Here is a 12,335-nt window from a genome sequence, read left to right on the forward strand (position 1 = left end):
CACCTACTTCTGCGGATATTCGACGAACCATTAACGCCCCCACACAGGAAATTAGCTCATTTTGAATGGTCGAGGATTGACCAGAAAAAACGTTGCCGGAAATAAATTCTTCGAAGCTTGGATCCTTCGATGCTATGAATGAGCACAGATCTCTATAATTGCCTTTATTAAATGAGCCTTCATGTTCATCATGCCCCCTGAAACTCAATCCATGAGACCCGAGAAAACACACAACCTCAATCAAAGTTTTTAAATTTTTTCTGTTTTTTGTGACCTGTTTATTATGATTAACTCTACCAATTTCTCGGCCATGGTCAAGAGCTTCGTCAATTCTATTCCGTCCAAATAGCTTAAGAGCCATAGCATTATCAATATGGTCTTTAGATGATGCGTGGGCCTTCATGGCTGATGATAAATGGTTTAAATCAGCGAACCCAGTTTTTGACCACACACCCTTTTCGGTACCTGATTTGAAAAGCACACACGGCCAGCAGAAAAGTTTATTAAGCTTAACGGAACCGCAAAGCCATTTAGCTTCGTACGATGCTTGGTTGAAATTTCTCGTCATCACGGTCCCACCTTTCCCATAGAAAGACTTCAAGTTGCACATCCGTGGCCGCGGAACATCCATTTTTACAAGTTGCATTTTGTGTTCAATGGGCCTTGATGAAAATGAGTTTTTCAACACGTCTTCAATGATGCAAAAGTCACGTAGGTCCGTTCCTTCATCTACAACAATAATGGAAAAATTTCGAGACATATGTATATATAGGTATGTAATAGATTTGTGTTACCATTCAATGCGAGCATCTTCGGTTTTTACTAAAATTTTATTGAACGGTGACTACGGTTGATACTTTCCGAAATTTCCAAAATAAAACGAACTGCGAATAAACGGTAATTACGCGAGCCTAAATTTCGTCTGCCACCAAAGTATTTTTTCAACGCAAGTTTGCTTTGTGTTTGTGCTTCTTCTTGTATGCGAACCCGTTCAAATTGTTCAGCGAACGCGTCTTCACATTGCCAGCGTTGAATGAATTCACCAATGGGAATGATATGAGAAATAGTCTAATAGTCCATTCAATGTTGAGCGAAACAAACATACACGTACTGGTAAATACTCATAATATTTTAAATTAAAGTACATAAATTGTGTAAGATTAATAATAATGATAACATCTGAATGAAATTGTGTCCTCTAAATAACGAAAATCAGAGCGAAGGACAAGGCAAAAGGTGTATTTGCTCTTCACCCCGTGCAAGATTTTCGTTGAACAACTCTCGCTGTTCGTATTCGCATAAAGCTTTCAGATTTTGCTGCCTGCTTTTGAAGCTTTCGTATATAACGTGCGGCACCGGACTATAGAACGATGCGAGCGAGAGAGCTTCAAATTTCTCTTGTTTTGCATTGTGAGGTTAATGCGAAGAAAATTTAGCTCACTTGTGCAACGGTTTAAGTGAACGGGTAAGAAAGAAACGTGAGTGGTGGCGTTCGTGGAGCTGCTCGATTCGGAGAGTTCTATACACGACTGGGATGAATGTAAAACTGTTGACGCGTCTTGCTGGTTAATGTATCTCACATTACCGGCAGCTCTTGTGCTAGCATTGCGTTGGTGTCGAACACGAGGAATTGTTGGGTTTTGGAATTAAAGCCGTCCTGATTCGTTTGTTAACCGAACTTGGCTTACCTGTTCAATGAACAGGTTGAACGTACCGACGCGTCGCCTCTGTTTAAAATAATTTTGTTTGTTGGTTTCACTTGTTTTATATTGTGCAGCTTATAATATTGATTTATCAGTATTTTAAAAAAAATGTTCGTTGGTCGCCAATACCACTGCTAATACGTCAAAATGTTTTCGTGCCACTAAGGCAGTGGTAAAGGTGTTGCTACCAATTTTACCTACTTTATTAAATTTCCAAGGCAGTACATAGTAAGTCTTAGGTAGTAACTAGATTGTTACTCAAAGTCCTTACATAAAAATGTAAATGGAATGTCTATTAATTTTGCACAGATTTTTGCAATTATCGGTGGCATATAGACAATATTTGCTGGCACATAAACTAATGTGTGTATTTAAAAGAATTATTATACTCTGAGACGAGATATGCAGATAGCAAAAAATCGAACGTCAAATGCACTGGGGTACTGTCAACGCAGCCAGTCCATTTAAACTATGTGAGACAAACGATAGAATGAACAGAAAAAGGAAAAGAAAACCTATCGGCAAGTCTCGTCCCAGATTATAGTACGTTCACACTACGAGTTAAATATTTAATGTTTACATATGCACACATACATATATTCACAAGTACCAGCGCTCTCATAAAAATAGAAGTAAAAATTACAATACGAATAAATGAAACACAAAATATTATGGTTATTACGGATTTGTTTACTGATCATAGTAAGAATTTTTCCAACTACAGAGCTTTTACTATAAATATAGATGAGGAACCCCATAGGACACGGGAATAACATTTCTATAGCAGTATTGTTTATATAAATGATTTAATTTGATACAACTATTTTTCTATCTAAAACCATAAGTTTTATTGTTACCTTTATTTGCCCTGTTTTTCCTAGTTTTGTAGAAAATTTGAGATATTATTTATTATGGGCAGCGGTTCTAAACCTTTTTCATCCTACGGACCCCTTTTAAACCGCCTTGAGCTTTTGCGAACCCCCGGCTTAACATTGTTTTCGTGTGCTATCGATATATTATTTTCAGCTTGTTACGAAAAAAAGCTTGAAATATCAGTATCCTTTCGTAAATAATATTTTTATCGCGGACTACCAGCAACTACCCAGTTGAATCTAGCCTAAGTAGGGGAGCCCGGGGCAAGTTCCGGGTGGGGTAAGTTTACGGAATCCATTTTTCCGGTTCCGGTTTCTATTAGACATATAGCGCTACCTCTCGATGTGTACAAGTTATGTGAAACCCATTATCCAATGTATTTTTGTTGCAAAACATTTTGTTTTAAAGAAGTTGTGAACGATATTATGTTTTCGAGCTTAGCAAGTAAATTTTCTAAATTTTAAACACTGTGTTTTTAGGGTGATTTTCAATCAATTTTCCCGAATGATTATATTTTTCGATAGTGCGTGAAAAGAACTTTCAGTATCCGTATAGATATTACATCTACCCGCGAACAAAAGTTATTTTTAAATAGTTTTTTTTTATAAAGTATGAGGTTGGTGTAAGTTGGCAAAAATAGTCATCAAATATTTTCATTTCTGGAATTCACTCCAAAGTAAGAACATCTTTTTGTGTATCTCGTCAATGCGGGGGACATTTTCTTCGGCCAATCTTCTGAAGAATTTCGAAAAGTTACTTTTGAATATGGAGTACGCGTAGAAGTCAAAATGCCAGGGTACTGAGACTGAAATATAATAGCAAATGTCGGTTAATATGGTTTTCTTGAAAATATATTCAGCACGTTCCATAAGGGCCCCTACAGTAATTGAATCTCCATTTGATTACTTATTTTGTAGCGTACCCATACATACCACCAAATTACCCCGGGGTCGGGGTAAGTTGACGGGTTTTCCGCGTCAAATATTTGTGTCTATAAAAACAAACGCAATGCAACAAACAATTCAGAGATGTTGCTATCAGTATGCCCTTTTATACGACGTGTTCGTTTTTACAATCGGCCTTATTCCGCGCGGCGTGTGACGTGAGGTGACTAAACTCACCTCACTTTACGTGACTTTTTACACCCAATTCTGAGAGTCGATTCGAGTGACGTGAGATTCCCCATTCACCCGAAATGACTCTTCAGAATTGGGTGAGAACTTAGAGTGTCAACATATAAATCAAAGCGGTAAAAAATGAAAACTGAAAACACCGCCAACTAGCCCCGGTCTCCCCTACTGACGATTTTCTTCGTAGAGCAATACAAATAATTTCAGCTTGTATACACATCGTTCAGGATGGTAATAATCGCTGAATATCATCTTAACCCTATAGTTCCTGGACGCTTGATTTACTTTTTTATCAACGTCGAAAGCAGCAAAAAAATTCATTCCCACTCACCAATGTTTTCAAATCAATCGATTTGGTCTACCATTAGCTCTTCTAACTGGAAATAATTGCTGATCGTCTCGAAATCACCAGTCATAGATGAGAAACGTAGTGCTCTCTTTCTTCTTTATTCATTCCTTGGACTCTGTTCTTTCTTTCCCTCGGAGCTCATCAACTACTGGGAGTCATCTTAGCTAGTTTCCGCTACATCTTCCTGACCCAACTCAGCCAGTAATGGCACACAACCTTCTGCTTCTAGTAGTAATCGCTACATTCGTCTTTCGAAATCTTCATCGGCTGGAGGTAACATGCATTGCATTGTGGATCCTTTATTTCTGAATTTAGTGTCTCCATTCCATTGTTAGATAGTAGCATGAAGCAATAATTTTCATCTAAAATATTTATCTAAAATTAATGTTATTTCTGCAATTACAAGAGTTCATTGAAATGGGGGGGGGGAGGGAAGGGGAGGAGTTGCTTCTCTAATCTTCCGGTCATCACATCGCATGCTTTGGTATTGTTAGTATGAATAACAAACATGAAGATGTGACACAAGGCGCCAACAGCGCACTAAAATCCTGTCAATCCTATTTTTCATTGGATTGTCTGCTCTAAATATATCACCAGGGGACCATTCATAAATGATGTTGGATATTGACAATAGGGGAAGAGCGTCACGTAACGAGATAAAAACTAAAAATGAATTTTAGACGTATCAGCGGATCAGGGATAAAAAAACGAACAACATTGCTTATGAATGGCCCCCACACAAAGAATATTCCATAACGAATATCACGTAACATCGGTGACAGAGCATTGGGATCAAGGCCAAGTCCCCTCTGGGTCGTGCAAAACTGAGAAGCAACATCAATTTAGGCACAGATAGCAGACGTCCATTTATTTTCATTTTGTTTTGTTTTATCTTTTCATTTGTTTCTCCTGCTATGATGTCTAAATCGATCGAGCGTGACGGCCAAGGAAACGGAAAGCCAGTGGCCCAAACAGACCAGGAACAGGAGGGAGGACTACGAACAAGGGAACGGACAACAGAGGAGAAATCGTTTACCTATTTATTATAACTACGATACTAATCACAATTATTTTGCTTTTCTTGTTTCGTTTCAGCAAACCAAAATCTATACGGACTAGCACATACGAACAGTTAGGCTTTGTAGGTTCTCATCTTGACATAGTCTAGATGGGCGGATGAACGTCTGCCAGGGGGTGGGCTGAGAAATGACAATGACACTGTACGAGAGGGCGCTGGGCCTGTGGCCTTCGACTGGCATGGTCCATTCTCATTGATTCGGAAGTCTTCTTGGCTGGTTGGTAGATATGTGCACCTACTTGCAAGTTGATCAATTCGCTTGGGTGGGGGACATGTGGATCCTACTAGTTGTCGACTCTTTTGATCGTGAGTATGAGGCTAGTTCAGGAAAGGAGTGCTGGACTGGCACCTAAGAGATAGTTAATTATTCAGAATTTGTTCTTATGATTATTAAACTCGATCAAGCACACCGGCTCTCAGAAATGATAAGCAACCCTTTCGGGTCGGTGTGGTCTGTTCGAATCGAACCAGGCGGAATACGTTTCGAGCAAACTTTATGTGGATAAATATTGCTTACGCCTTTATTGGCAGAGATTCTTTTTAACGAAATCCTAAAATACCTCCACTGGTATAGCTACTCAGGATAATAATAATAGAAAAATTAAGGGTCTGCCTGGTCCATAATGTAATGAATATGTATATTGACTAGAACAGGGATAATCGAGTTATGTAATAAGATAGAGAAGAAACAGCACAGTTGAAGGAAAAGTATTCGCGAGTAAGGACTAATACTGCTAGTATGTTTACCGTTTCAATTAATAGTCGATTGATCTGTTTCGGACCTAGGAGACAAAAAGGAGATTAGGAAGAGACGGAAGCGGATTCAATGCGAAATTTGCCAATATGACGTTGACCCCAAGGCGATGGTAGGATGATTTTCCATAGGATGACAGACTAGATGACACGACGTTACACGCTCTGAACTTGCGCCAAATAGTTTGGATTCGATTGATCCGCTTCTGACCTAGGGGACCCATGAGGAGATCAGGAAGAAAATAGAAGCGGAATCAATGCGAAGTTTTAATTGCATCACTGACGACTTAGCACGCGTTGTTAGGAGCAGGATACATTGGACCAGACAAAAGAACTTGACGTTACACACTTCGAGACAAACAGGCGCAAAATTTAGTCCTCCTCCCGAGGACCGGTGTTTATTTGGCGGACAGTCGCTAATCCTTCCGATTTTGCAAATTTTGAGAACTTGACGTTACACACTTCGAGACAAACAGGCGCAAAATTTAGTCCTCCTCCCGAGGACCGGTGTTTATTTGGCGGACAGTCGCTAATCCTTCCGATTTTGCAAATTTTGTCTCGCGGGACGGACCGAGATCCCTCAAGCTATAAGCTGCAGTCCTATCAGCCCGCTAAAAAAAAAAAAAATTACAAGAGTTCATTGAAATGATACAAAACTAGTTAATTTTGAAACTATACTTCCCTGAATTTATGAGGTATAGAAAATTTGCAGTTTCGGGAGTTAAATTTTCCTTACAATAGACCTTTCTCGTCCGACCGAACCCCCTTTTTTCTTATTTTTATTCAAAAGACTACACATTTTTAAGAATATTTCCGCTGAAATGAGACTTTTTAGAGCTATCGTGATTTTTTAATGATTTTTTTAAATTTGAAAAATGCAAGAATGTTGAATATTTTTTCACCTTTGCAAGAATGGTGGGACTCAAAATATGTGTTTGGGCAGCACTGTTTTGTATATTTTTGCTTGGCTTCCTGGCAACGCGGCAAATGAAGTGGTGAGTCGCGGTACAAAGTTCATTGGTTATGTAAACAAACTAAAGTGAACCTCTCGGTGGAGAACGTTGCATGGTAATGTTTAACCTCACTTTTTTGACAGTTCAAAGAGATTGTTTACATGATCTTGGTATTTTTGTTGATTCGATCATAGTATGAGAAACTTGGTTTGGTTCGCTTCCAAATGTTAACACTCCCAACAAGGTCGCTCAGCTGTATTTTTTAATTGATGTCGGCATCATACATTGTTCCGTTAAATTTAACATTTTTACTTTTCTTGTACATGATTCATTGAAGAAGCAAGGAATTTCTAGCCAAACATTTGAAAAAGGCCTACTGCCAAATGCAAACAAATCGAATTTTGATGTTCTCTATTAAAATTCTGGGACAGAACCTGTGGATAGATGTTTTCTTTTTCTTTTTTCTGTTCCTTTTATCTCTTGTCTTGCATAGCCACTCTTTCTTCCTCACATATTGTAAATGGACTGGCTACATTCGACAGTCCCCCCTGACTGCATTTGACGGTTCCCTTTGGCTGCATTTGACAGTTCCCCCTGGCTACAATTGACATTAGGTTTTTTCGTATCCACACGTTCCGTCCCAGTTAAAAACTATCTATCTGGCCATGTACACAAACATAACGCAACATTGGATTATGAAGAATTTTGATAATGATTTTATAACAAATTATAAAAGAGATTATTGTAACTGATTCCAAAAGGATTATAAAGGCAGTAAAATACGTACTCAATGAATTAAGGGGTGTGTCTGATGTAAACAATGTAAACGCAATCAAACTAAATAAAACAGTATTCAATTTTTAAATAGAATTATAATGAATTCGACCAAAACTTCTTTTGCCTTTTTCTCATTTTCAAATGTTTGGGTAGAATTTAGATTATTTTATCGTTGTTGCGATCAGCAACATTTTGGTGATCTATGGCAATTGATGCAGAGCATTTTGGTGATCTATGGTAATTGATGACCTTTACACCCCATACTAGGTCCGCTCCTGTTGCAGTTGTTTCGCCCTATCCGGCACCGAGTCAACCGATGGTCCAACCTGCGACGCACTCGTCTGTCGCAGGGCAGGGACTTGGATTAAAGGCCAAAATTTCAGCTACGGTTGGTGGTGTCGCTGCAATCGGTTTGCCTTCGGCCACGTTGGACATTCGGCTAACGGGAATATTCAGCGATTCCGATTCGAAGGAAACAGCGCCAGTAGCAAACTGCTTCGGTTCAGCAATACGCTCCGGTATCGGACGAAGCTAACACTCCGACAGGACGAAGGTTTCAACGAGGGGCTCAGGCATAAGTAGCAGAGTCCTTGCACTTCCTGCTTGTCGAGTTTCCGACGAAACCACTGCCGCTCTCGCCAAGTTTGATCACCGTAATAAGTGCAACGTCAGCGGTATAGTGCCAGGATTAGTCGAGAACAGTGCCAGGACTGACTTGCCAAGAGCTACAAGATTAAATAGCAATGCGTTTTTAAAGTGACCATAGTATAACGTAGAGACTTTACCAAGATGATTTATTCAGCAGAATAAGATAGCAAAATTACCCAAAACATAAGACCTGGCTGCCGAAGTGAATCCACACACATCATCACCTACAGAGGCAAGCAATATTGGAACGCAGCGAAATTTCTCACAATGAATTGATCTCATTAGGTGAAATTCCAGGAAGTACAATTTTCATAGCACAATTTAGTTGACCGAAATTGTAGTCCTCAGTCGAGAGAAAGACTGATAGAGTAGCAGCAGCTAGGAATTTTCTTTCGAAAGCTAGCAGCGGTTTCGCGTATCCTGCGCTAAGTAGAGAGCGTTAAGACAGATCTCCGAATCATGTCAAGTGCTATCAGATGAGAAAAAACGTCGCATCTATGACCAGTACGACAAGGACGGTCTGCTGACCAACGGTTCCGTCCGGTACCACCATAACACACGGCACCGGCGACACATATATATTCACAACATACTAATTACTTATCCTTCCGAAAAAGTAAATAAATTGACTATGCAATTTATCATTCGCTGCCTAGTTATTTCCTGCCAATTTGAACACGACAGCAGTTGCAGAAAGCTTTATTGCGGTGCAAAAATGATGGCAACTCGGGATATATAAATTTACATTTAATTTCTCCTCCCTGCTCTGCATTCTTATCACTCCTATCAAATCCTTCTTACTCCTTATCGTCAGTGCCGAGCACTGTTTTGCATTTGCCGGCTAAATCAACGACAATGCGATAATCGTCAATCGACGAAACTTTTGCTGAAATGGAACTTGAACACGAATAATAAATAATTGTTCCATTCGAAAGCGATAACCTTGTTGTCCTCATGTTTGCAGCTATCATACGCTGGTAGGCATTCTGACCAATGGAAACGTTTTTCGATATGGGCATCAACAACTTATCATCGACCGAATTCGTTACCTATAAAGTTCAGGTAAACTTCACCACCTAAAAATGAGTAATAAATCGGATCATCTTGTTAGGACTTAACCCACGAGCAAACAAACAAATCTCGACAAACATATGATTACGGCCTAAAAGCCAACTGTCAAAATCCACTTTTAATGGAAATTCCGAACAAACCGTTACTAGCTGAACACAGCTCACAACAGTTTATGAAAGATAAAACTTTTCTCTTTCGTTTACTACCAACATCTGTGATTGGCATGTAACGGTTTGTCCGGAATTTCCATTCAAAGTGGATTTTGACAGTTGGCTTTTAGGCCGTAATCATATGTTTGTCGAGAAATGTGTACAAATCTTTATCCATCATCCAGAAAGCAATCGTTTTATAGCCCAATGCTTGATTTTACGATTCAGCGTATGCCACCGGGTTTTGCATCGAGCGCCGATTAGTCAATGTATGAACCAGGGGTGACATTACGCATCTCGAAACGAAAGGTTTATTGTATTCAAGCTTGTGTGAAAAGGTCGATTCGAATTGGTTGCATAATGTGGCACCAGGTTCCCATTGTTCCAATCCTCATCCCTCTTGAGTTGATAGTCTTTCAAAGAGCATCGAAAGTATTCAAGTAATGTAAATTTTAAAAGTCCATGTAAACAAGTCTTAGGTAAACAAGCCCACTGAACTGTCAGAAAAGTGAGGTTATACATTTTAATGCAATGCTCTATGTTTTTGACAGGTATATGAATGAATCATTTCAGCATCAGTGATGCCAGGTCTATTCAAACAATAGCCTGCAGTGAAAATATAAAAGTCTGCAGATTGCTACAAAAATCTTCAATAAATTTGACATAGAAATGTAGTATGTATATATTTTAAATGATCAAAAATGTTGAAGGCTTGTGTATAAATTGGCTGGCATAGGCTTTGTTCTGCTACACATTTGTAATCTGCAAAACATCTGCAGTGAAAATGCAAAATCTGCAGATCTGGCATCCTTTTAGTATTCCCCACAGGAAATTCATCCAAATGGTGTAAAAATACGGGGAAACAAGGCATGATAGGTATTCAGAATATGGGGTTAAATGAGCAGCTTGCACTATTTTTGATTTTTTCAATAGTTAGAGGTACCAAATCATCGCGGTAATCGGCAGTAACGAATTGGGGATAAAAAAGGAAGCATCCTATCATATAACATTTTTTGACAAGAAAGGTCTATTGTTAATAAAATACTCACATGTACTGCAACCAAATAACCAAATCCTTGCTAACCAAATCTGACCGCCCCGTTGACAGTTGATAAGCACGTACAGCAAAATGAACGGTTCCGCAGTGGTAGCACCGGTCGCAGTTCTGTTTAATCGTGAGAGGTCCATACAGTGTAGTTGATGGTCGTGCAAGAGGTACCGCTAGCTGGTCACAAAAAAGATTCATTTATGAATATACGGATATACGCATTTGGCACTTTAGATAACACAATCACACGGATTATTAGCCCGAAAAAAGTTTAATAGGTCAAAAATAGCAATTATAATAATTTTATTGTCTAATCAACTTAGGTCAAGAGACAATAACAGAAAAACGATACCTGGTCGCAAATTGCCTGAAGCTTGATTGTCAAAATTTCGCGTCCAAATGTCAAAATTCCGCACGGAAGAAGGAAAAATATTTCGCGACCTCATTTCGCAAGAGGTGCATACTAAGCTTAATACCATTGACCATTATTTCGCAAGGAAAAAGTTTGCCTTGGTGACAGCGCATAGAAAGCAGCGCTATCTCGCGGAAGTATTATGAAACTTATCGTTTGTCGAACCGTGTCTCGGCTAACTGCATTTTTCGTTATCGTTTTCGCGAGAGCTGCGTACCGCTTACGAAATGGAAACGAAAAATTTTTTCGCGAGCATTTCGCGACGTTTTTTATGCATAGGTTTTGTATAGGAAATTTCATTTCGCAAGAGGTGCATACTCAGCTTTACAGAAAAGCAAGAGAGGAAATGCGAACTACCTGCTCGGATTCACTGCCATTCTCGTTTTGATTTACTGTTGTTAATATTCGAGTACCGGTACTACCGGTACTGAGGGCTTCATTACCGTAGTACCGGTTCTCGCCAAAAAGGGTCGGTACTGCGTACTGATTACATTAATGAAATTTTATATTTGACGAATATCGCGCTAAATCGTATTCAGAGTTGGCAGCACCCTCTCAGATTTTAATGAAATTTTGTGAACATAAAGACTTGGTCACAAAAAGCCACTTTGCGTACTTTGTTTTTTCCAAAAATGATCTAGACTGTCTTTTGAAAAGGGCCAAACTTTTTTTACTAATTTTTTTCAAATGGCTATATTCTAAAAATGACAAATCCTACAAAAAATGTTGTAGGAATAATTTTCACAAAATTAGTCAAATTTTCGAATAAAAATATTGTGAAAATTCTTCATTGATTCTTAGACTGAAAAAAAATCGATTTTAAAACTTTAAAGTCGATTTACAAAAAAATGATTTGAATGAAATTTTGTTTCAAGATAGATTATTATGTTCCCTACCTATCGTCAAAAATTCAAGTTGGGCACTTTTAAGGAAAAAAAGTTATTTGAAAAAAACTTTTCCTTGTCCAAACTGGTTTTTTTTATCTTCAGTGTATTTTTATCAAAAACTAAACCAATGAAAGTCATAATCATCTCAGACTCCAATAATACTTGGTTTGTGAGAAGATGTTGCATAATTTAGCAACAAAGCATATTTTTACTAAGGGGTTAACTACTTTTTCATTTTTCATGAAATCGATTTTTTTTTACTTTATCTGAGAGTAATTTTTATAGAGATCCGAGAAATAGATCGAAAGTTACAGCGCTTCCAAGCGCGCTTCGTGTACCAAGAGCAGTGGTAATTTGAAATTTTAAAACTCCATTATCTCGAAATGTCGTTTTACTAAAAATGGTTTTACCGTGATCACGATTGCCGAAAAACTACTTAATCAATTTTCTTAGTTTTTTTTTTAATTGATCGTAATTATTTTTTCTCGCACTTTAACTATTCCT

At 38.5% G+C, this 12,335-nt stretch overlaps 1 long non-coding RNA gene across 1 annotated transcript; it reads right to left on the bottom strand.

Annotated features, from left to right (window-relative positions):
- Positions 1–2,566: 2,566 nt before the first annotated feature.
- On the bottom strand, positions 2,567–10,992 carry LOC131683887 (uncharacterized). Its single transcript, XR_009304584.1, has 3 exons — positions 10,885–10,992; positions 10,534–10,709; positions 2,567–4,417 (listed from the first exon to the last, which is right to left on the bottom strand). It is a non-coding gene; the product is annotated as an uncharacterized LOC131683887 (long non-coding RNA).
- Positions 10,993–12,335: the final 1,343 nt, after the last annotated feature.

Source organism: Topomyia yanbarensis, chromosome 1 (assembly GCF_030247195.1).
Source record: "Topomyia yanbarensis strain Yona2022 chromosome 1, ASM3024719v1, whole genome shotgun sequence".
Classification (NCBI taxonomy): Eukaryota; Metazoa; Arthropoda; class Insecta; order Diptera; family Culicidae; genus Topomyia; species Topomyia yanbarensis.